Consider the following 25123-nt stretch of genomic DNA (forward strand, 5'->3'; position numbering starts at 1 on the left):
TAATAGCCTTCTTCCTTTCCAAAAGTTTGTTTCCCTAAGATAGGCACTACTGAATTGTCCCTACTTCAGACTTGTATCCTGCACTCCAGCTCTTTGCCAAAAACATTTTCCACCTTTGAGGTTTCCTCTGTCCTGTGTTCTCTTGTTTAGCAATTCCAGTCTGAAGAATTGACACAGATTTGTTTGGCTTATAGTGACTGATAACAATCAACAACCTCACCCTAAAGGAAGATATTAAGACCTAGTAGAAGCCTTAAAGAAAATGTCTTAAGAAGTTAATAGGGTTATGTTTAGACATAAGAAATGCTAAAAGAAGATAAAGTAAATTAAAGATAAGATGCACATGCTATGAATTAGCACCTAAACAGTAATAGATGAGTAATTGTCCCTTCAAAGACTCCTCTGAAGTTTAAAGGGAAGCATACTTCTGAGATATCATTTAGAAGTTCTACCAGCAACCCATTTTCTTTCTTAACATACAAACCTTAGTCTCTATAGAGTACCAGCTCCTTTGGAGAGTGAGTGCTGCTTTCATCTTCTGATAACTCATTTCTAAAGCTGCATATGAACCAGAGAAGATGCCGAGGAAAACAAAAAGAATGATTCATAACTTGGATAAAATGATTGGTTGGAGAAGGTATAGGAATGTACACATGTATGAGTTATGCTAGCAAGTCTAAAGGAATGTCAGGCCACATATTCTAAGAGTGAAAATGTGAGAAAGACATATGAACAGCCTTGTTGAATTCAAAGGAAATTAACCAAAAATAGGATTTGTCTTTACTAAAAAAAAAAATAAGGCTTCAGATGTTCTCCCCTTACCGTTCAAATTTAATCATACTGGGATTTCCATTTTCATAGGTAAAGAGAAAACTATTAAAGAATAAAAAAACATGGCATAATATATACCTGCATGTCACATCCCCCAAAAGAATCTAAATACTCACAATTCATGCAGAAAGGTTGCCAAATAGGCACACACACTAGAATAAACTTAGAACACAATGGTCAAAAAAGAGTAATGGCAAAATGCCTTCACTTTAAAAAGTAAAGTTTCTGTTTATCAAAGAAAGCCATCTAGATTTTAAACAGAAAGTCTATAGACTAGAAGAAGGTATTTGCCAGCTACTCCTCTGATAGAGGACTAGTATCTAGAATATACAAGTTACTTAAAAGACTTAACACTAAAAATAAAAAATAACCCACTGAAGAAGTGGGCAATTGAACTAAATAGACACTTCACAAAAGAAGAAATAGAAATGGCCAAATAAATGAAAAAAAAGTTCAGCATAATGATGATCAGAGATATAAATCAAAACTACACTAAGATTCCACCTAACTCCAATTAGAATGACAATCATCAAGAATTCAAAGAACAGTAAATGCTAGAGAGGATGTAGGGAAATAGGAACTCTTCTATGCTGTTGGTGAGAATACAAATTAGTGCAGATGTTATGAAGATCAGTGTGGAGATTCCTCAGGAAATGGGGACTGCAGGCACCATATGATCCAGATATACTACTCCTAGTTATCTTTCCAAAGGAACTGAAATTAGAATATTATAGCAAATACATGCATATCCATGTTTGTAGCAGCACAGTTCAATACCAACCTAGGTGTCCATCAAAAAATAAATGGATTACAAAGTGAGGGGCTATGCACAGAATGAAATTCTACTCTGCAATAAAGAACAAAATCATGTCATTTTCAGGAAAATGGATGGACCTGGAGAACATCAGGTTAAATGAGCTTAGCCAGACACAGAAAGGGAAGGGTCATATGTTTTCTCTTATATGCAGAAGCTAGGGAGTGTGGGAGTCCTAAAATCTGGCCAGAGGCCACTGGAGACTGGGAACTGAAGAAGCAGTGTGAAACTAATGGTGAAACTGTGGACACAAAATAACAATCTTAACCATCACCCTGCCTCCCAGCCAAGGGCTTTACCAAATATGGTATGAGATAAAACTGACCAATCAGCAGCCCACACAGCTACTCTCATATCCTTACCCCACTCCTAATTTCATAACTTACCAATCAACAACTGGCACACTCATATCCCACCCTCATAGCCTTACCCCACTCCTAACCTTATGACTCACTAAGTAGCATCAGCAACTGACACAACCACTTGCATACGTCTACCTCATTCCCAATCGGATAAAAAGCCTCTAGCCTGGGAAGGAGTGGGCTTCTAACTAGTGTTTCTCTCTCTGATCAGCAGCTCTCTCCTAGGCTTTTACCCCCCAAAAAGCCTATTCTTTTGCCTCTTTATTTTCTCTATATTTGGTGCTGAAACTCAGAGGAATTAGGTGGCCAAGCCTCTCTTGCAATCTGGGAAACAGTGGGCAGTTGCAGCTTATCCTGTGTTAACATCCAGATTCTGAGAGACTTCTGGTCTGTCACTCTCCCACCAGGCAGTATCGTTAATCTTCAGGGCCACAGATCATGTGATACGAGACCCAGACAGGACTGCGGGGACTCTGGCAGAGGTTACCACTTCAGTGACTTGCCCAAAATTCCTAAGTTAAGGCTCTCCCTCCAACTGCCAGTCAGGGTGTTCCCATCGCTTCATTCCCTTTCCTCAAGTATGGCCAAAAGGATCTTATGAGTAAGACAAAACCCTGGCAGTACTGTGGAGACTCTCTCTGAGACTACTCTTCAGTGAGTCCTTCAAAACGCTGGGGATGGCCCTGCATAGTGGCACATGATCGTAATCCTAGTACTTGGAAGGCTGAGACAGCAGGATCACAGGTTGACAGCCAGCCTCAGCTACTTAGCGAGGCCCTCTGCCACTTAGTGAGGCCTTGTTTCAAAATAAGAATAAAAACTAGGGCTAGGAGTGTAGCTCAGAGGTAGAATGTCCCTGGGTTCCATTCCCAATACCTCAAAAACAAAACAAAACAAACTCCTGGGGGATGAGGCTTTCTCTCTGGCTGCCATTTGAGTGTTATGGGTAGCCTGCTCAAGCCCTCCTACCCCTCATCCTTTGATTCCTTCACCTGGCTTCAGCTCCAGAAGGTCATTTGCTTATTCAAATCAAGTCGTCCAACACCTATCATGAATTCGGGTCTGTTAAGTCCTGCCTCCATCAGCCTCCTGTGATACCCAAGAGGCCCCGGGGTTTCTCCCTCTACCACAAATACATCTCTGGAATGCCTGATTTTCTGTTTCTGGCCCCTCCCATTTCCAAGCTTCCACGAGCCCCACTTGGGACACCCTGTGAACATTGTTTTTGCCTTCTGGCACTGTGTCTTACCAGATCCATGGGTTCCAAAAATTTCTCATGTTCCCCCTGAATCCCCTCTGGCATACCTTTTAAAACACCTTTTCAGCCAGTCATGCTGGTGTACACCTGTATTCCCAGTACTTGGAAGGCTGAGACAGGAGGATAGCAAATTCAGGGCCAGCCTCAGTTACTTCATGAGAACCTATTTCAAAATAAAGTATAGAAAATAGAGCAGAAGGTATAGCTTGGAGGTAAAATGCCTCTGGGTTCAATCCCCAGTACCACAAAAATAAAATATAAAATAAAACACATCTCTACTTTGGGATTAAAAGGGGGTTTAAGGCCAAAACACCTTATTTTTTATTATAACACAGCCTGGACACAATATAAATTAGGTAACATAATCCAGAGCCCTGAAGATGTCACATTTGACTCTTAACTCCTACAAGATTTAGATAACTTCATTGTCCTGAATGGCAGACAAGAGGCCCCTTATATTCAAACTTTTTCTTTCTCTGCTCTTGACTATCACTCTATAAAGATTGATCTCCCTGTCAAGTCCTTCTCCTCAGCACTAAGCTTCCTGGGAAAAAGCTTTTCCCAACTCTTTTGAAGCAGCCCATTAGCCCCAACCTTACCCTACTGCCCCCCATGCTTGCTCTACCCCATGACCATTCCCAAAGGACCCTTTGTCTCCTAGTTCTCTCAAGTTCTTTTTCTGTTTCAATCTCAGTGTCCCCCCAGCCTTCCTCCTGCAGCTACTGAAACACCTCCCCTTCCTCTCACCCCACATCCTTCCTCATACTGATCTGTCCTTGAAGGAGGTTGCTGGGCCTTAGGGAATCATCTACCGCCATGTGTTCTGCTCTATGCCTGACCTTGGCCAGATGAAGGACTGACCAGGATCTTTTTCTGAGGACCCCACAAAATTCTGCTGGGCTTTCCTTCAAGTCACTCAACTTGACCTGACATGATATTTATATCATCCTTACCTCTACTTTAAGTCCAAAGGAAAAGAAGCTCATCTGATGAGCCACAGAGGCCCACCTGAACAAACTCCATCACCAAGCCCCTAAACCACACCCAGTGGGCACTGATACTGCTCCCAGAATTGACCCCGCTGGACCTGCCAGCATGGGGACAATTCTCTGGACAACAGAATCTATATGATCTCCTGCCTTCTAGTAGGGATGGATAAAATGCCCATAAGGTGGTAAATTATGTTATGCTTAGAGAGGTGACACAGGAACCTCATGAAAACCCTGCCATTTTTCTGTTTTGCCTCAGTGGGGCCATGCTTAAATGCACCAATATAGACCTCCAGTCCAGGGAAGGTCAGACTTTTTTACATTTACATTTTATCTCACAATTTCCTCCCAATATCTGGAAAAAGTCACAGCAGATGGAAGAATTTCCTCAGACCACTCAAAGGGATCTCCTAAGTGCAGCCTTTAAGGTCAAAACAAGGAGGAAGAACAGAAAACTCAAAAGGAAAGCATTTGTACCTAAAATATCAGATGCTTACCTCAGTTGTATAAAAGCTTGAGAAACCTCCCTTAAAAAAAACCTGTCCCAGATCATTGATTGCAGTGCAAGAATGATGCACTGGAATCAATGATCCACAGCCACCAAAGAGGTCCTGTCCGATGTGTAAGCAATGGGGCCACTCGAAGCAGGAATGTCCTCAACGAGGACCCTTCTTGATCGATTCCACCCCACACCCAAGCCCCTAGATGACCTCCTCAGGAACTCTCTCTTGATTGACAAGGCTTGGAGCTCACCATCCCTGCCACCTCGGAGCCCACAGAACCCCAGGTAAAAGGGACAGTGTTTGGTGAGATCATCTGCATTCTTCTTGATACCGAGGCCAGTCTGTTTTAACAGAATTATCTGGACTTTTACTCCCTTTTTTTACTCTATCTTCATTGTTGGTATAAAAGGAATCCCAGAAAACCTAAAAGGACCCACCTTTGTTTTGTCATTTTAGAAAAACCTCCCCTTTCATTCCTTTCAGGTTATCCCACAATGTCCTTATGTCCCTTATGGGCAGGGATCTACTCCATAAATTTGGTACTTCCATACTAATTAATTAATAGCTTTACAGAAAGCCATCTGTACCTTATTTTACACTTATCCACCCCATCAGAACACGTAAATGGTAACATTCCCCAAAGTATCCATGCCTGAATAAACCCATATATATGAGACACAAACTCTCCCCAAACAGCCATCCACCACTTACCTATAAAGATCTCATTGAAAAGCCTTCTTGCTCCATCATCACTCCTCAATACTCACTGAGTCCAACAAGCCTTAGTGGGTTCCAGCCTATTATGTCCTGCTTTCTATCTGTCCAGCTTTTCATTCCTACTGAATCCCCACATAATACCCTTAGCCTCCCTGTCAAAAAAATCCGATGGCTTCTTTTGTTTGCTGTAGAACGCCTGGCACTTAAACAAAGCCATTATCCCCACCCACCCAGTAGTACCAAACCCCTGTATGCTCCTGTCCCACATTTTGTCCTTCACCTTTCATTCTCTGCCCCTACTTCCCATGCTAGATAAAGCCTCAGTGGTCCTGACTCTCTTGGCTGGGTTAACTATTATTGCTTTTATTTTTCTAAGCCCTAACTGCCTTCTTGCTCCTTTTATAAATCACATATACAGATACAGAAAAAAAAGATTAAGCCTTCAAATGACCACGTTCTCTATCCTTCTCACTTTTGCCTTCCTATTCTTTATCGATAAATCATTAATAAATCAGTACTCCCTCCTGTTCATGTTTCAGCAGGCGCACTCTTCAATTTTTGCTATTTATTTTTTGTGCTTTCATTGGTGTATTATAGTCTCATATCATAATGTAAATTATGTTGACAATAACATACATACACACACTCTTGGTGTCCGCAGTCTTCAGGTTTACACATTGATACCAGCTACATGTTAGGAAAGTGAGATGCTCCCCACGCCATTCCAACAGCAGGATCTTTGGACTGCAAAAATCACTTCACATGATTACTCCAGGTGTAAAGTCAGGGAATGTCAGAAGGCCGGCTTCATTTTACACATGGGGGATACTCAGATGAAGGGGGTGTCCATGACAAAAATAGAGAAAAGAATATTGGTGCACACTTGTAATCCCAGTACTTGGGAAGCTGAGACAGGAAGATCACAGGTTCACAGTCAGCTTCAGCTACATAGCAAGACTGCTGGCTCTGCTTTTCTACCTCGTCCCTTGCTAGGTCCTCTCAATATCTTCACCCTCAATTTAACCACTTCTGTGAACTCCTTACACGCCAGCCCTGTCACTTCCACAATCTACTCACCAACAGACCAATTTGTATCATGTACCAACAAAAAGGACATGGTAGAGGTGGAGAATTTATTAGACACACAATCAATGGTCCAGGTACAAAGCACTCAGCCTTTGTGTCTTGGCACATCAGGAGTTTTATTTTTCTGCAGGGGATTTTTCTATACTTGCTTACCATCCAACTGGACTAGGTCTTGTGCTACAGTGTGGGTAACCTCCACAAGAGGTACTGAACCATCCAATTTGTCTCTTCCTATTCCATTTAAAGCACATACTCACTACACCTGAGAGGTAGAGCTTAATCTTCTCCTAATATTCCTAGGAATAACCAGTTCAGTAGACACTAGTACTGGGGCCCTAACCACTGCAATGACTACTTATAAAATCTCCAACAATGGTCAAATGATTTAGAGCAAGTTATACAATCAATTTTTAAATTACAAAACCAAATTGATTCTCTGGTAAAGGTAGTACTGCAAAACAGATGAGAATTAGACCTCCTGACTGCAGAAAAAGGTGGCTTGTGCCTGTTTCTTGGGGGGAAATGTTGTTTTTATGCTAATCAGTCTGATATTGTTCATGACATGGACCAAAAGTTATAAGAAAAAATAGTGAAATGTAAAAAAGAATTACTTAACTCATGGGGCTTTTGGGCACAGTCTCTCAGTTGGCTCCCATGTGTAGCCCCATTGTCAGGGTCCCTTCTCATATTAGTCTTAGCAGCTTTCATTGGGCCTTGCCTAATCAATATGATTGTATCACAAATTCAAGAAATCACTAACTGCTCTGTAGAAGAGCTTCTTTTAAGAGCAAAGGCCAGTAGATCTTATTTCCAAATACACCAGACTCATGCAGCTCTCATGTTTCCAGCCCCTAAACCCTTCACCCCATTAGCCAGTGGGAAGTAGCCAGAGCAAAACATGTCATCCCATTTCCCCAAATTACATAAGACCTCTGGAATGTGAAGCCGTGGTATCTGACCAAAAGCCACCTGAACCAGAACTGAAAAAACTTCTGCAAAACTGTGGCCACAAAAGAACAATGTCAGCCGGGCACGGTGGCACACACTTGTAATCCCAGCATTTGGGAGGCTGAGACCGGAGGATCGTGGTTCGCGGACAGCCTCGGCTACTTAGTGAGGCCATCTGCAACTCAGTGAGACCTGATTTCAAAATAAAAAGAATAAAAAAGTGGGGCAGGGGGTGTAGCTCGAAGGTAGAATGCCCCTGGGTTCCACCCCCAGATCCACAAAAAAAAAAAAAAATCAATGTCTCTGTCACCCTGCCTCCTGGCTAAGGACTTTATCAAATAAGGTGAGAGTTAAAGTTTAACAGTCAGCACCCAACACAACTATTCTCATATTCGTACCCTACTCCTAGCCTTATAATGTACCAATTAGCAGCCGATACAGCTACTTTCATACCCCTACCACACTCTTAACCTTATAACTTACCAATCAGCAGTTGACAGAAGCATTCACACACCCCTACCTCATTCCCAACCCTATAAAAAGACTCTAGGGTGAGAGAATGGGCTTCTGCCTGGTGGTTCTTTCTTCCATCAGTTGCTTCCTTCCAGGCTTTTATTCAAAATAAAGCCTGTTTCTTGCTGTCAAGCTATGTTTCTTTGTCTCTGTTTTCTTTCTTTCTTTCTTTCTTTCTTTCTTTCTTTCTTTCTTTCTTTCTTCTTTCTTTTTGTGGTACTGGGGTTCCTGGAAACTCTTCTACCTCGGGCTACACTCCCAGACCTATTTTTATATTTTTTTATTTGGAAACAGGGTCTCTTAAGCCAGCGAGGCTGGCTTCGAACCTGTGCGATCCTCCTGTCTCCGCCTCCCAAGTGCTGGGATTACAAGCATGCACCACCATGCCCGGGCCTTTTCTCTATGTTTTCTATCAAGGATTTAATCAGGATACTGGAGGGACTTCAGATAGTGGAGGAAAAACTCCAGTGGAGTTAGGGAGGTGGTCTAGGGGAGGGTGGGGGAGGGGAGAGGGAGAATCAGTGAAGGAATCACTTCCACTGACCTTATTTTATATGTGAAAATGTCAATGTCAATCTCAGTATCTTGTATGGGGAAAAGAGGAATAGAGAGTGCACCAGGAGAAATCTCACCAAGTGCATGTGCATGCATGTCGTTATCACTACAAACAACATTAAGATATGAGTCTATAATGCATCAATAAAAGTTGAAAAAGAAATTACTAATCCAATTAAAAGAATACAGCATCAAATTTCTTAAAGTAATCCAATAGAAGTTTGGCATGAGGAATGGGGAGAGAAGAGAGAAAAGGAAAGAGAGAAGGGAGGAGTGCAGGGAGATGGCTATAAGTGACAATGGAACTAAGTGATGCACACATGTGTTTCACTAGACTCTTTCCTCCACATTTGTGTTTATTAGAATATATCCATAATATAAAGATAAAATACTAATATAAATAAATAAAAAGAGCAATTGTGGTATCTAAATCTAACTGCAGGAATGGGCAATAGACAATAATCAAAACTATTAGAAATATCACAAAACTTTATGCTAATTAATTTTCTTAATTCTAAAAAGATACTTGGCTCTCATCAAGGTACAGTGCCTGTATGCCAACTAAAAACTAAACATTATAAACTTGAATTGCTTCACCTTAAATTATTTACTTACACTGGTTCCTACTTGTATACATAAGTGACTTAGTTGATTCATTTCTTAGATATAAACAACTCCAATCACCTTCTTGATTTTTTAAAAATTTTATTGGTGCACTATAATCTCATCAAAGGAAACCATCAAGAATCTAAAGAGAATGCCTACAGAATGGGAGATCTTTACCAGCCACCATTCTGATAGAGGGCTAATATCCAAAATACACAAAGACTCTACACTAGCAAAATAAATAATGCAATTAAGAAATGGGAAACTGAATTGAATAGACACTTTGCAAAAGAAGACATACAAATGGCCAATAGATACATGAAAAAATGTTAAATAAACATCTTTAGCCATCAGGGAGATACAAATAAAAACTACACTGAAATTCCATTTAACCCAATCACAGTGGCAAGCATAAAAAAGTCAAATAACAACAAATGCTGTCAAGGATGTGTGGAAAGAGGAACTCTTTTACACTGTTTGTGAAAGTGCAAACTAGTTCAGCCACTATGAAGATCAGTGTGGAGATTCCTTAGGAAACTGATTTCTGAGTAAGAATTTATGAATGAAGAAGAGTTTGGGAGGATGAAATCCTTTACCTTTGAGGGGCAAATATTCTATCTGCTTGTGGGAGGTAATTTTATATGGGTATTCTGGACTAATACAGGTGTTGCAGTTGGATTTATAGACTATCCTTTGTTACAAAATGTCTTTTAAAGAATCTCTCTGTAGGAGCAGCTTTAAAAAAAAAAATAGAAAGGGCTTTTCTCTCTAGAATAAAGAACAGGTATGCTTACCTCCCATTTAAAAAGTTTTGTGTTCCCTAAATTCAAAGTCTTAGCCAGGCATGGTGGTGCACACTTGTAATCTCAGCATTTGGGAGGCTGAGACAGGAGGATCACAGTTCGTGGGCAGCTACTTAGTGAGACTCTTTGCAACTCAATGAGACCCTGTTTCAAAAATAAAAGAATACCAGACGCAGAGCCTGTTGCAAGGCAGGCCTGGAACCGGGGCCTGCTCCAGAGCAAAGGGCCAGCAGGTTTCTTCAGCTGTGTGGCCAGGAAGCACTAGAAGCTGCCACTGCCTCACCTAATATCTCAGCCGATTTCCAGATCCAAGTGACTTCTATTAGAAAAAATTGGTTGTGAGTGGATCATCTTGTCAAAGTTACTCACCTTCTGTCTTTCAGGTTTTCAGTAAGTGGGAATAAGTGTGGAGAAACAGAAGCTCTAATACATTGTAGGTGGGATTGCAAGTTGGTGCAAACACTGGAGAACAGTATAGAAGATTCTCAGAAGAATGAAAACGAACTTAGCATATGACCCAGCAATACCACCTCTGGGTATCTACCAAAAAGAATTAAAACCAAAATACTAAACTAATGCGTGAACAGCCATGTTCATAGCTGCACAGTTCACCATTGCCAAACTGTGGAACCAGCCAAGATGTCCTTCAACGAATGTGTGGATTTCAAAACTATGAGATATGTACACAATGGAATTTTGCCCAGCCATATGGGAGGACAAAATTATGGCATTTACAGTGAAATGTCACAAAAAAGTAAGAAATCAGATGCTTTTCTTAATGTGCACAATATTAGGGAGAAATGGGTAACAGGAGGAACCCTAGATAAAGAAGGACCCTATAGAGAATCAATTAAGGTGACATATCTGAGGGGATAAGAGGGAGGATAAGGGAAACTCTTTAAAGCACATGATGTACTTAAACATATCTAAGTCAATCAGAAAGCCAAGCATGGGTAGGAGGGAGGGGAAGGGAAGGGGTTAGAGATTGGGTAGGGGCTGATTGGGTGATGTGTGCATGTATATCTCCACAAGTTTTTTATCCCATTGAGGTGTATGACTATATCTACTAACTTCTTCTTTAAAATTTTTTTATGGGTGCATTGTAGCCATACATCTTAATGGGTTACATGAATCTAATAACTTATAAATAGGCTACAATCTCAGACCTCTCCGAGATTTTTCCACTGCTAAAACTAAAATGCCAAATATAATGTGCCTGGCATAAAAGTGACCTTCATTGAGACTGACTGTAAAGAAGTCTTCAGATAAAGTGACTATGAAACACACTAGTTAAAAATTAGAAATGCTTGCCAAGCAAGCCAGCAGGTGCCCAAATCATGCATGAATTAATGCAGATGTCATTAAGTCCGTTATTTCAATGCTATTTACATGGAAGGTGTTCAACACATGGTCACTAAACTGAAAAGCTTGTTAAACTCCAGACGATTTTAATATCTTGGGTACTGAGGGGATACACACGACTTATGTTAGTAATTTTGATCTTTATTTCTCTTTTTACGTAGAAGTTCTTAAATAATAATCAGGGAATGCATTTTATACTTTGCATGCAAAATATAAGTACTAAAAGTTTTATTTTTATATGATATAGGAAAGTTTAGAAACTCAAAGGGAATTAAAAATTCAAAATTGTTTTTTACCATAAGTAATGTTTATTATGTTAAACCCTAAATAAATAATAAAGTCATACCAAAATTAAAATCTCATGTATTACTTTAATTTTCTGCCAAGCTCATACATAGTTAAAATTCCCCAGTTTTCTTGGTGTAAATAGATAGTCCAAGTGTTTCAAATAATTTAGAGGCAACACATTGTCTAGAGTTAAACCAGGACTAGTTTTCTTACAGGGCTGGTGAATCCCTGAGAATATTTTTATTATTCACTCTTCCTGACAGGCTAAATGAACAGCTTTTGTAAAATAAAATGGACACACACACACACACACACACACACACACACACACACATGGCTTGACTTTAGATTACTCTACCATTGTCATTTTGAACACATATTCATTTTCCAAAATGCTATTTAAAGAGGTCTACTCAATCCCAATTACCAAGAGAGCACAAGGCCTGACCAGTGACTTTTTGGGGAAGTGTTTATATGGGTAGGTTCTAAAATAGGCTTGTGAATTTGCGCTTTCCACCAAAGGAATCTGTATAGATGGGAGATTAACTTATTTTGGTGTATGCAGCTCTGGAACCCCCCCCCCCCGCCAAAAAAAAGGTGTTAGTTACAAAGGCCATTAAAGAAGTATGATTTTTGTCTTTTTATTTTATATTTAATTATATAGTTAAAATTGAGTACTCAAAAGTTGTCCTAAACGAAGTGTGTGTGTGTGTGTGTGTGTGTGTGTGTGTGTGTGTGTGTTACTGGGAATTAAATCCAGGGGCAGTCTATCTTTGAGCTATATCCTCAGCCCTATTTTATATTTTATTTTGAAATGTAGTCCCATGAAATTACCATGTACTGCCGGGCATGGTGGCGCATGCTTGTAATCTCTGCGCTGAGGCGGAGACAGGAGGATCACGCTGGCTCAAGAGACCCTGTTTCCAAAAATAAAAAGTATAAAATATGCCTGGGAGTGTAGCCCAGAGGTAGAAGAGCTTCCTGGAACCCCAGTACCACCAAAACCAAAAAAATTACCATGTACTTGCCTCAAATCTGCGCCCCTCCTGTCACAGCCACCCAATTACTAGGATTACAATCACTGTACAGTACCGTACAGTACCGTGCCACAGTGTCTGGCTTCTGAACACGTTTTTATTGATATTTCTCTCATGCGGATACAAGAGACGTTTCTTGGCAGAAACCCAGACTTAATCATGGCTTGAGGACTGTACAATGAGGTAAGTGGAACTGAAAGAGACAGCCTCAAAGATGGAGAAATCAACTCTGAAGAAAGGGACTGGTGGATCACATAGAATATGAACTGTAAGGATTTTTAAAACTGGAAGTATCTAGTGACCTTGAAAGAAACAGTTACTGTTATAAAAAGAAGGAAAGATGAGGAAGATATGAGGATGAAGAAACAAAAAGTACAGACAATACTTTTTAAAATTTTAAGCAAAGCAAAAAATATAGAAAGGAAACTGAAGGGGGATATAGTGTCAGAAATGAGTTTGTTGTGGCTAAAATAATGCCATAGAGAGGAAGAAATTGAAAATGCACCAGAAGGGAAGCCTTTGGGGTGATGAGAACAGAGGATGTCCATAGCATATATGGTGAATTGGGCTGCAGGAGGAGAGGAAGAAAAGATGGATGAAGGTATATACCCATGGGTGCTTTTGGAGAAGGAGGAATGAAGACATACTCTGCTGGTCTCATTTCTTCCAAGATATATGATATATGAAATAAGGTCATTAGATAAAATAGCAGATGAGCCAGATATGGTGGTATACACCTATAATCCAGTTCTTGGGAGACAGAGATAGGCAGATCACAGGTTCAAGGACAGTCTCAGCAACAGAGAATCTCAGCAACCTAATGAAACCCTGTTTCAAATATATATGGCTGGGGGTGCATCTTAGATGTAGAGTGTCTCTGGGTTCACTTCCCAGTGACACAAACAAATAAAACAAAAACAGTGGACAGAACTAGATCAAAAGCTTAAGAGAGCTATAATACGAAATTATAATTAAGAAGATAAGAGTGAACTTCTTAGAAAATTGAAATAACTTGCAATAATAGGACTGCTCTTCATCTGCATCTTAACACACCTTTGTGATGTGCTGTTTACCTTCGCATGCATTACATCTCTTCTTAATTAAACAAAGGACTCATTTGAATGTCCCAGTTATATCAGTCCTGAATCACCTGTGACATCTAAGTTGTACTCTAAGTTTGTTCATGTCAGAAAATTACTGCTATTTTCATGTTTCTTCATGGCATAGTCAGCCCATCCAACAAGCACTTCGGGCCCAGGTTAACAGGAGCTGAATTGCAAATAAGTCTTGGAAGGCAGAGGTAAATTTTTAAAGTTAAAGTACAACTCTGGAAAAGTTCCTGTTTTCTTTTTCCTGAAGTTCTTTGTTTACACAACAAAAGGCAATCAATGCTGGGACCTAAGTTCTTCCTCAAGAGGGCTTGCTCATATGCCACAGGAAAAAAAGTTCAAGAGCATACACTTTTGTTTTATCTCTCTTCTCTCCCCCTCTCTCTCCCTCTCCCTCTCCCTCTTCCTGTCCTTCTCTCTCCCTTTCCCTTCCTCCCCCCCCCCTCTCTCTCTCTCTCTCTCTCTCTCCCTCTCCTCTTTTTCTCTCTCTCCAGCTGTTCAAGAAGCTGCTATATTAAACTGCAAGGTTTATAATTTCAGAGCTCCTCTCCTGTGCTATACACACACTACATGTGTAGGTGGCATCTGCCCCTCTGTCCTAGGAAGTGGAAACCTCAGATTTCCATATATACTCAACACACATACACACACACACACACACACACACACACACACAAACACACACGCATACACACACACACACACACACACACACACACACACACACACACACACACACCAGTTAAAGGCTAAAGTCTCTAGATTCAAGATTCTAGAACTCCTAAACGCCATAAACTGCAGAAAAGCAGGTAAAAGGTACATGAAACTAAGTGTCTGTTTCAGCCAGTTTGTGCTGCTATAACAGAAAGCAACAAACCAGGTGGCTTATACAACAAGCATTTATTTCTCAGTGTTGGCAGCTGAGATCTCCAAGATAAAGGTGCTGGAAGATCCAACATCTGCTCACTATGCCTTCACACAGTGGAAAGCAGAGAGCTGTTGTCCCTAATCCATCATCATCGTTGTTGTTGTTGTTGTTGTTGCTGTTGTTGTTGTTCTGGGGATTGAACCCAGGGGCATGCAACTTCCAAGGTATACTGCAACCCTTTTTTGCTTTGAAACAATGTCTTACTAGGTTGCTGAAGCTGTCCTTGAACCTGTGTCCTCCTGTCTCAGCATCCCAAGTACTGGTTTATAGATACGGTTCCACTATTCTACTCATGAAGGATCCACCACAATGACAATAATCATTGTATAAAGACCCCACCTCCAAATGCCATTACATAGGGAATTTAAATCTCAACGCATGAATTTGGGAAAGCAAAAAATTTAGTCTGTAACATTCCTTTAATATTAAATAATAAAAAAAGCCTTAGTGATTTTCCTGTTCCAGAAAGAGGACTCTAACCATTGTGTTTTTCTTCTTTTTGTTTTTTTATCTTTAGTTTCTGAAATTCTAGGGAACATTTTGCTGATGGAAAACTTTATCTTTCATAATAAGCACCAGAAATTGTAAGATCAAGAGTTATTTTGGTTTTGCGGCTAATGTGAGGGTGAAAATAATAATATAGGTTAGGACTGAAGTTTTTTGTGAGACATTATATCAATGTAACATGATACTAAATGAAAATCTTCCTGCTGCCTTTAAATTGGTATACAACATTGAATCTCAGACAAAGATGTGATTCCCTAGCCTGAGCTATGCAGAAGACAGAAACAGCCCCATCAACAAGTTTACAAAAAGGTTCTTATTCTGTGAAGCTTTTCTTCCTAGTGGGAAAGCTATCCTGACTTTCTAAACAAATATAAAAGTTTTTGTCTCCAAAGAGTTTTTTCTTCACTATGTAAAGCTACTTTTAACTTCTACTACCCTTGGAGCGAGCTTTCTGTTATTGAGACCTTTGCCTTAGCAGCCTCTTGCCTCCTTTAGCAAGCTACTAATAAAAATAGTTATTGTTATAAAGCTGTTAAAATAAATTCACTTAAGACTAAATATATCCTTACATCTGGCAATAGATTTATTATTGATTGTAAATATACCCTGAAGGTGAACTTCTCTGGAATTGTACTCAAATAAAATCTACTTTTAAAGATTTTCTCACAGAATCTGGGTATAATACAAGCTTGAGCCATCTAAACCAGCCATACCAAAATCTTACAATATTCTTACAAGGGAATGTGCAACCTAAACAGATGCAAGGTGGTTCATTATCTCAGGTATATACTCACTCCATCACTGGGATTCTCTAATTTTGAGAAAACTTTTCTTGATATTGATCCAAAATTCACCTTTCCATAAATTATATCTATTGATCTCAAGTCTGTCCTATGGATCATAAAACTCTTTTTTCCACTATCTAGCTCTTCAAATAAGTGAAGTTCATTGACACATCTATTTTAATCTCTGCTTCAGTTAACTATTGACCCTAACATCCAAATCAGTGTTCCTTCATGTCATTTTGATCAACATTCTCTGCACCTTGGATTCAACTCATGATGCTTCAGTACCTACCCCCAAATAAAACTTCACACCAGCCTCTTGTCTAACTTATCCTTTGAACACTGTTGCAAACCTATGAGTTGTTCAGAGCAGAGAATATGCAAAAGTAAATTATGCTCTAAAATATTAAATGAAACCTAAAAATTGAAATTAATAAAAATTTCATTAGGTATCTGAAAAAGATATGATGCTGGCTTCATTAATTATTAAATTTAATAATACAGTTAAAAACAATCTGTAGGTTAGTTTAAACTTCTCAATAATTTCCACATGTTTGCAAATAACTGCAGAGAAATGAGAGCGAATCATTACTGAAATGAGTTTTAACTGAAACAGTTCAGAAGTAAAAATTATAAAAATTTTTACATGATACAATTTACTTAAAGTATTAATGATCTGTATTTAACTGAAAGTAAAAGACATCAAAGGAATTATAGGAGTCTTGAAGGTTTTACAAATGGCCCTTAAGATTATAAACTAAATTCATAAGAACCATCTAATGGATATAGGATAAATGCAAAGTTCTAGGACCCACCTGGACCTAATAAATTAGTAAACATCTAGTATCAGAGCCACTGATTTTAACCAGTTCTCATGAACAACTTTTTTCAGTCTTCTTTATCTTCAACTTCTAACTTGCAGCCTGATTTCTCATCTGCCTGCTGACATTTGTATCCCCATCTTGGATCTAAGTATTCAGTCCTCTCACTATTGATATAATGTCCCAAGTACGGAACATAATCGACATAGCAACACTAACTTAAACTTTGCCCACAGTAAATATTAACAGAAAAATAATAGCAAGATGAATCATCACAGTAATTATTATCCCAGCAGCCTTAGGGATGGCTAAAGTAGCATTCACTTCCATTTCCCCCTTTTTACTTCCAACTTGAATTGCCCAGACGTGTGTAGAAACTTTACTGTTTTAGTGAAAAAGTCCAATGAAGATGGGGGCTGGGAGATGACTTAGAACTCAGTAAACACAGCTCTAGAATCAAGATGTTCTGGCTTCAAAACCCCAAAGTGAGGGAAGGAAAGTGTCACTTCTTCAGCCACTTAAAAGAGTGGAGAAAGGAAAGGTCTTTCTACAGATTCATCATCAAGACAGGCAGCATTGACATTTTTTTTTCTATTGGTAGATTTTTATTAGTCATTTTTCTAAAAATAATACTAGTACATGATGTGTCTGAAACAGTGTCCGAGTACTATATCCTGAAATAGTAACATAATCTCCTCAAATACTACTGAGATATGACTTCAAGGCCAAGGATTATAGAGTTTAATAAATATTAATAAATTTTTATGATAAAATATTCACATAGAATATTGAGTATATATGACTTTTATATCATTTCATACAGAGATGAAATTCTAGACAGTGCCAACACTAATCAAATACTAATATCAGAATGGATAAAGCATTTGTCATTGAGAAACTGCTTATAAAATTAGCAACATCATCTTTCTTAAATTAAAATCGACTTCTTTGAAATCCTATGTATCCATGGAAGGCCTTGATACTAAAAAAAATCTTGAGGAAGATTTTAATATTATTTGTCAACCTATCTATCCTTTGCTAAAAATAACTGAATAGAGTGCTAAATGACAACTCTGGCAACAGAAATTGATCTAATTTCTGCATCATTAGAATGGACCGACCATTCATAAAAATAAACACTGGCCACATGCCTAGGCCCATATTGAAATGGGGCCTGATTCTGTTTAATGATGGCACATTTAGAACATTTCAGCCAAGTTTTGCTATAGATTATCAAACCCCAGAAGAGATTATTTATAGTAGACAATTTGATTTTACAAGCACAATCTCACAAGAACAAAAAGAAGACAAGAGGCAATAATAACAATGAAATTTGGAGAACTGGAAAGCCAATGGGCAAATGGAAGCTCACTTTGCAGAAAGGCAAATCCTAAACTGCTAATGGGGAAAGCTGAGAAGCAGCCTGACTTCCGCAGCAGATATTCAGGAGGCTAAGAATCCAGCTGTAGGGTAGGGATCTGGGGGATGCTATGATGAAGAAGACTGATTTAAAGATATCTGAGAAGCATTAGATACTTGTAGCCTACACTTATATCAGGCTGCTGAGTTACTGCCCTTCCACCAATGGAGCAGAATACTGAAAGTGTGAATTTTGAGGAGAATTTGACACTGGCTGTCTGGACTGAGCAAGACACACACATAGAACAAGGTGGGGTATGCTGAGATCCTCTGGGGGTGATTCTCCTGCTCCACTTCCTTGGCATTACTCTCCAGGCAAGAATCTTCTGTGGGAAGTTAGATCAGCCTAACAGGAAATATCCAAAGGTGTTTATTTCCACATCTGGTGTTTCAACAGACAGATCACCCTAAGGCAAAGAAAATTTCTTCCCATGCTCTGAATTTTCAATCACTTTATCTAGCCCCTTTTTACATAAGCAGACAACCAAAGGCCATCAGACATCTCAAGAAAGCCTTCAAGACAGACATGAAAAGAAACAGAAGAAACAACCTAGCAGAAACAGACTATCTGGAGAGAATTTAACTTCAAATAATAATATTCTAAGAGAAATAAAAGAAAAACATTGTATCTAGGAAACGGAAGTACCATGATCTAATAAGGACTACTTAGAATAGTAATTCTCAAATCTTTTGTTGCACGATATCTTAATACTCATAAAAAAAATTATTGAGGATTCTAAAAGCTTTATTTTGGTTATATCTATCTGTACATATCATTAGAAATTAAGAGATATTGTGAAATATTTATTGATTCAATACATTTTATATAGTTGACTAATATAAACATTGTATTTTGTGGAAAGATTATAACCCCACAACAAAAAATTAATGACAATAGTGCTATTGTTTTATACATTTTTAGATATGTTTAGTAACTGGCTTAATAAAAGATAGCTGAGTTCTCATGTCTGTTTCTGCATTCACTCTGTCACAAAATCTCCTATCAGGTTATCTCTGGAAAACTCCTCTATCCTTATGAGAACACAAAGAAGACATTTATCTTGGAATTGTTATGAGAAGTTTTTATTTCATTGGCCCTTTGAAAATCAGTATCTCCTGAAGAATTAAAAGAAGAGAAAGAGAATCAGAATAGAGAAGCTGGGGGAAAATGGAATTTAAAGACAAAATCAATAGAGGGGAAAGTCCATTTGTCTTTTTTTCCTATAAAAGTAAAGACCAGATCATCTAATACTTACATGATAAGAAATTTTAGGAAGAGAAAACAGGGAAAAGGAGAGTACTCTAGAAATGATTCAAGAGTACTTTCCAAAACTGATGATGTAAGTTCCAGAGAAAAAAGTCTCATAATGTTGAGTCTTTTAATATTCTAGATTAGTACTCTATCAGAGCAATAGTTGGCAAAGATATTCTCCCATTCTGTGGCTCTTTCTTTAGACTTTTGATGGTTTCCTTTCATGAGAAGAAACTTTTTAGTTTAATACCATTCCATTTATTAATTCTTGTTTTAATTTCCTGAGCTTTGGAGGTTTTATCTAGAAAATTTCTACCTGTGTTGATATATTGGAGTGTTGGACATATACCCTCCTTTAAAAAAAAAGCCCAATCAAGAAATAAAAAATTGAACTAAAGAGACAATTTACAAAAGAAGAGATACAAATAGCCAATAAATATATGAAAAAAAATTTTTGACATCATTATCAATCAGGGAGATGCAAATCCAAACTATACTGAGATTCTGTTTAACCCCAATCAGAATGCCAATCAAGAAGTCAAATAACAACAAATGCTGGTTAGGATGTGAGGAAATAAGAATTCTTCTACACTGTTGGTGGGATTGAAAATTAGTGCAGTCACTGTGGAGATCAGTGTGGAAATGTCTCAGAAAATTGGGAATTGATCCACCATATGATCCAGTATACTACTCCTGAGTATCTTTCCAAAGGGACTGAAATCATATAGTTATATTAAGATATCCATATCCATGTTTATAAGCAGCACAATTCACAATTGCCAAATCAATAGAACCAACCTAGGTATCCATCAACAGTTGAATGGATTACAAAATTATGGAATATACACACAATAAAATTCTTTTCAGTAACAAAAAAAGAACAAAATAACATCATCTGCAGGAAAAAGGAAAGAACTGGAAAACAGTATGCTAAGTGAGGTTAGCCAATCACAGAAAGGGAAGGGTCATTATATTTTCCCTCATATGTGGGAGCTAGGAAATAATTGAGATACCAGAGGGACTTCAGATAATGAAGAAGAAATACACTGGAGCCAGGTACATATTCTGAGGAAGGGGTAGGGGGGAGGATCAAGTAAGTAATCACTTCCATTAACATAATGTACATATGTGAGAATACCAATATCAATCTCAATACCCTGTATGAGGAAGGGTAAAGATGAGATGGGAGCTGGAAAGCCTGCCAAGTTCCGTGTGCCTATATATCACTATCACTATGATTTACCTTATGATGTGAGACTATAATCACCAATAAAAATATAAAAATAAACAAATAACAACAAATAAAATTACATGTACATGAGTTTATACCATTGTATGATACTTCAGAAATGGACCTAAAGAAAAATCATACAAGCCCCAAAAGATGGGGAAAAATAGACCACTCCTAAAGCATTGAGAACCAGAAAAACCTCAGTCTTCTTAATAGCTCAATACTTCTTTTTATAATCTAAAATAAAAATGAGTAAAGCTTTCAAAACCTAAAGGACAATTATTTATAATTAAAGTATCTATCAAATGTAAGGGTCAAATAGAAATATTTACAGAAATGCAGGATCCCAGGACATTTTTCTTTCTATATCTTTTCACAGGTAACTACTAGAAAATGTGTTCCAACAAAACAAGTTCCTAATATATGCAAAGGCAAAGAGAAAAATGTGGAATCTTGGAAACAGAAGATGCCACTTAGAGGCAAAGGAAGTACTCAGGAAGACTACCAAATATTCCCAAGATATACATCTGTGGCCAATTATACAGCAACCAGCTTAGAAGGAAGCACATCAGAAGGTGCCAAGAGGAGCTTTCATATTAAGGTGACTATGATGAGCATGTGCGCAGAGAATAGATGTAGACCACTGTTAGAAAGTTTGGGATTAAATTCACAGTATTTAAGTAGAAAATGAAGCAAATTTAGGGCATTATATACTCGAGGGAAAACAAAAGGTGATGCATGAAAGAAATTGTGATCCTAGCTCAACAATAGCACAAAATTGCATTTATATGGACTTCATAATATTAATCCTAAAAAAGATATTAAATGTATTAAGACAATTGAGTGGAAGTGGGGAGACATATAGACCTGTGTAAAATAAAACAGAGGAAAGAAAACTAGCTAATTCCTCATTTTCCACAGTGAAAAGTAAAAATTATTTAAGAAAATATCCAAAAGTATGTTTTAAAAGATAGTATGTAAACTTAGTATTTACAGGCATGGTAGTAAATTCTAAAACCAACCTAGCTGATTCTATATTCTATTCCTTTGGTATTCTGGGCATAAATTTTGATATGGCTGAGTATTTAGGCTGAATTTAGCAAATACTAAGTTCCTTCTTAGTACTATGTTCTGTCCAGAAAATGGGATGCTAATACTCTAAACCCTGGACACATGCTTGAACTATTTCTATTTATTAGTCGTAGCTTCATAAGAAACTGTTCTTATTCTTCCCATTAAATTCCAGAAGGCTTTGCTTATGTCAATCATCTGAGTTACCAAGACATACAACTGGAGTTGCTCAGTGCCTGGGAAGAAACAGCCATCGGATTTCCCAGGGACAGCAGTGCAGTCAGCAGCCCTGGGCTTCCCTGAATGACATTCCTTTATCTCATAAAGTCATGCTCGGCTACACTGCTGGGGCTCCCTATGAGGCTGTACTGAAATAGAACAGAAAGGATAAAGCATAAGAGACCAAACACAAGGACATTTGGAGATTTGCTTCTGTTCAATGTAACTGAGAACAAGACATGATGGGTCCTTAGCCACACAGAACCAGCCAAGGATGATAATGAACACAGAGTAGGAAAGTTTCACAACGGTAGGACAGTACTGAGGGATCCACTCTAGTGAAAGGTGAAGAAATGGTAGGAAAAACAGAATTTATGTGAGGCTGAAATCAAAAGCCAAGGCTTTAATAGCATGCCTATTCCCTTTTAGCTTTATTTTTTTCCTTTATGCAAATAATTTATCCTTTCTGAGCTTTAGTTCTTCTTTGTAAAAACAGAAATATTAATACTTATTTTTCAAGATTGTTTGAAATGTAGAGTAATTCATCTAAATCTTCAAAGCATTGAGTTGCATTATTGTTGTTGCTATATATGACACAGTGATTGCAGCACAGATCAGTCTCAGTTCTCATGTAGAAAGTGGGCTGGGCTGATTTGAAGCACAGAGACGGTGAATCCAGGTGGCACCACCAATATACTGAAGTGGAGCCGGAAGGATTGTCACTAGAAGATCTAGTTTTTCAAGATAATACTTCCACCAAGACAAGTCAGGACAGCATTTTCCCCAATCTCCCTAGTTTCCATGAAGACAGATTGTGATAGGCAGAATAATGGCACCCCGAAAGATGTCCACATCTTTCATATGAAACCTATGCATATGTCATGATTATATAGCGAAAGGGGCCTGGCAGGTATGCAGGAGCTGGAGATGGGAGAGTATCTTTGACTATCTAGGTGAGCCTAATGCAATCTTATTAGAGAGGAGTTGAAAGGTCAGAGACAGAAGAGAAGATGTAATAATGGGAGAGGCTGGGACAACATCATTGCTGGAAAAGAGCCATAAACTGAAGAATGTCAGTGGCCATCAGAAGAAGAAAAAGGGCCAGAATAGATTCTCCCCTAGAACCTGCAGAAGCAGATCAACTCTGCCAACACATTGACTTTAAACCAGGTAAACCTGTTTCAGACTACTGAATTATAAGGTAACAGAACTGTTTTGTGGGAAGCCACAATGTTTGTGACAGGTTGTCACAGCAGCAATAAGAATACATAGGCTTTTCCCTGAACACTCTAGCCTGTATTGTCTGTCACACTTGCTCCAGGACTTACTGAGATGATCCAAGCATAGTCACCTGAGCCCCACCTATCCCTCTGCTCCCTCATGCCACCAGAACACCTCAGGCAATATGAATGGGAAGTGTCTGCATTCTTTCAGTGCTACCTATACTGAGTGGGTAAGTCCAGATTTGAAGATGAGTTTAAGAAATCTATTAAAACCACCTAAGTAAACCATATCCTCAGGCCCAGATTTCATCAGAAGCAAAACTGAGGTTTTGATCTTTATATGTCAACCTTGTCTCTCAAATGATTTGGAGCTAAGGCAGGAAAAGGAACAGAATCTAGTTTCAGGCAGTGAAATTCTCAAAAGTTATAATGACACCAGAGTGGGATCCAGTTGTTAAGAAGAGATGTCACTTAGGTCACCTTATTTGCTCATCTATGGTTTCTCCTTTGTCAAGAGTTCTTCTTATGACCCTTTTTCTCCCTAGTTTCCACATAATGGGGAGAGCATCCTATTTTTTACTTTTAATGACTAATCTTATTTAGCGTAATGTTCTTTAGTTCCATCCATTTCCTCACAAATGATTGAATTTTGTTCTTCTGTATAACTGAGTAAAATTCCATTGTGAACATATCCCATAATTTTGTAATCCATTCATCTGTTGATGGACATCTTGGCTGGTTCCATAGTTTGGCAATGGTGAATTGTGCAGCTATGAATATGGACATACATGCATTAGTTTAGTAGTTTGGTTTCCATTCTTTTGGGTAGATACCCAGAAGTGGTATTGCTGGATTGTATGGTAGATTTCTTCCCATTCTTCTGAGGATCCACCATACTGTTTTTCAAAGTGGTTCCTCTAATATGCAATTCCTCCAACAATGTATTAGAGTTCCCACTTTTCCACACCCTTGCCAGCATTTGTTGTTGTTTAGTTTTGAATGATTGCCATTCTAACTGGGGTTAGGTGAAATCTCGGGGTAGTTTTGATTTGCATCTCTGATTGCTAATGATGATAAACATTTTTTCATACATTTATTGGCCATTTGAATTTCTTCATTTGTGAAGTGTCTATTTAGTCCACTTGCCCATTTGATTGGGTTCTTTGTTTTCTTAGTGATGAGTTTCTTGAGTTCTTTGTATATTTTAGATATTAGTCCTCTATCTAAGAAATAGTTGGAAAAAATTTTCTCCCATTCTGTCAGCTCTCTCCTGAGGATTTTTATAGTTTCCTTTGCTGGACAGAAGCTCTTCAGTTTAATGCAATCCCTTGTATTGTTCTGCCTTTTAGTTTCTTGTGCCTTTGGAGTCTTGTTGAGACCATTTTTACCTGTGCCAGTGTTGCAGTATTGGACCTATGCCCTCATCAAGGAGCCTCAAGTTCTCTGGTCTATTTTCCAAGTTTTTGTTTCAATCCATTTTGAATTGACTCCTGTGCAGGGTGAGAAAGTGGGGTTTATTCCCCCTAAAAACAGGAACAAGACAAGGATGTCCACTATCACCACTTCTCTTCAATATAGTACTAGAGACTCTAGCCAGAGCAATAAGGCAAGAAAAGGAAATCAAAGGAGTACAAATAGGAAAGGAAGAACTTAAGCTTTCACTATTTGCAGATGACATGATACTATATTTAGAAAACCCAACAAACTCAACCAAAAGGCTTATAGAACTGATCAACAAATTCAGCAAGGTATCTGGATACAAAATCAATCTTAAAAAATCAGAAGCTTTCCTGTACACCAACCATAAATCCACTGAAAAAGAAATTCAGAAAACACTTCCACTCAGGATCTCCCACAAAAAAATAAAATACCTAGGAATAAACTTG

Source organism: Muscardinus avellanarius, assembly GCF_963383645.1.
Source record: "Muscardinus avellanarius genome assembly, chromosome: 2".
NCBI lineage: Eukaryota > Metazoa > Chordata > Mammalia > Rodentia > Gliridae > Muscardinus > Muscardinus avellanarius.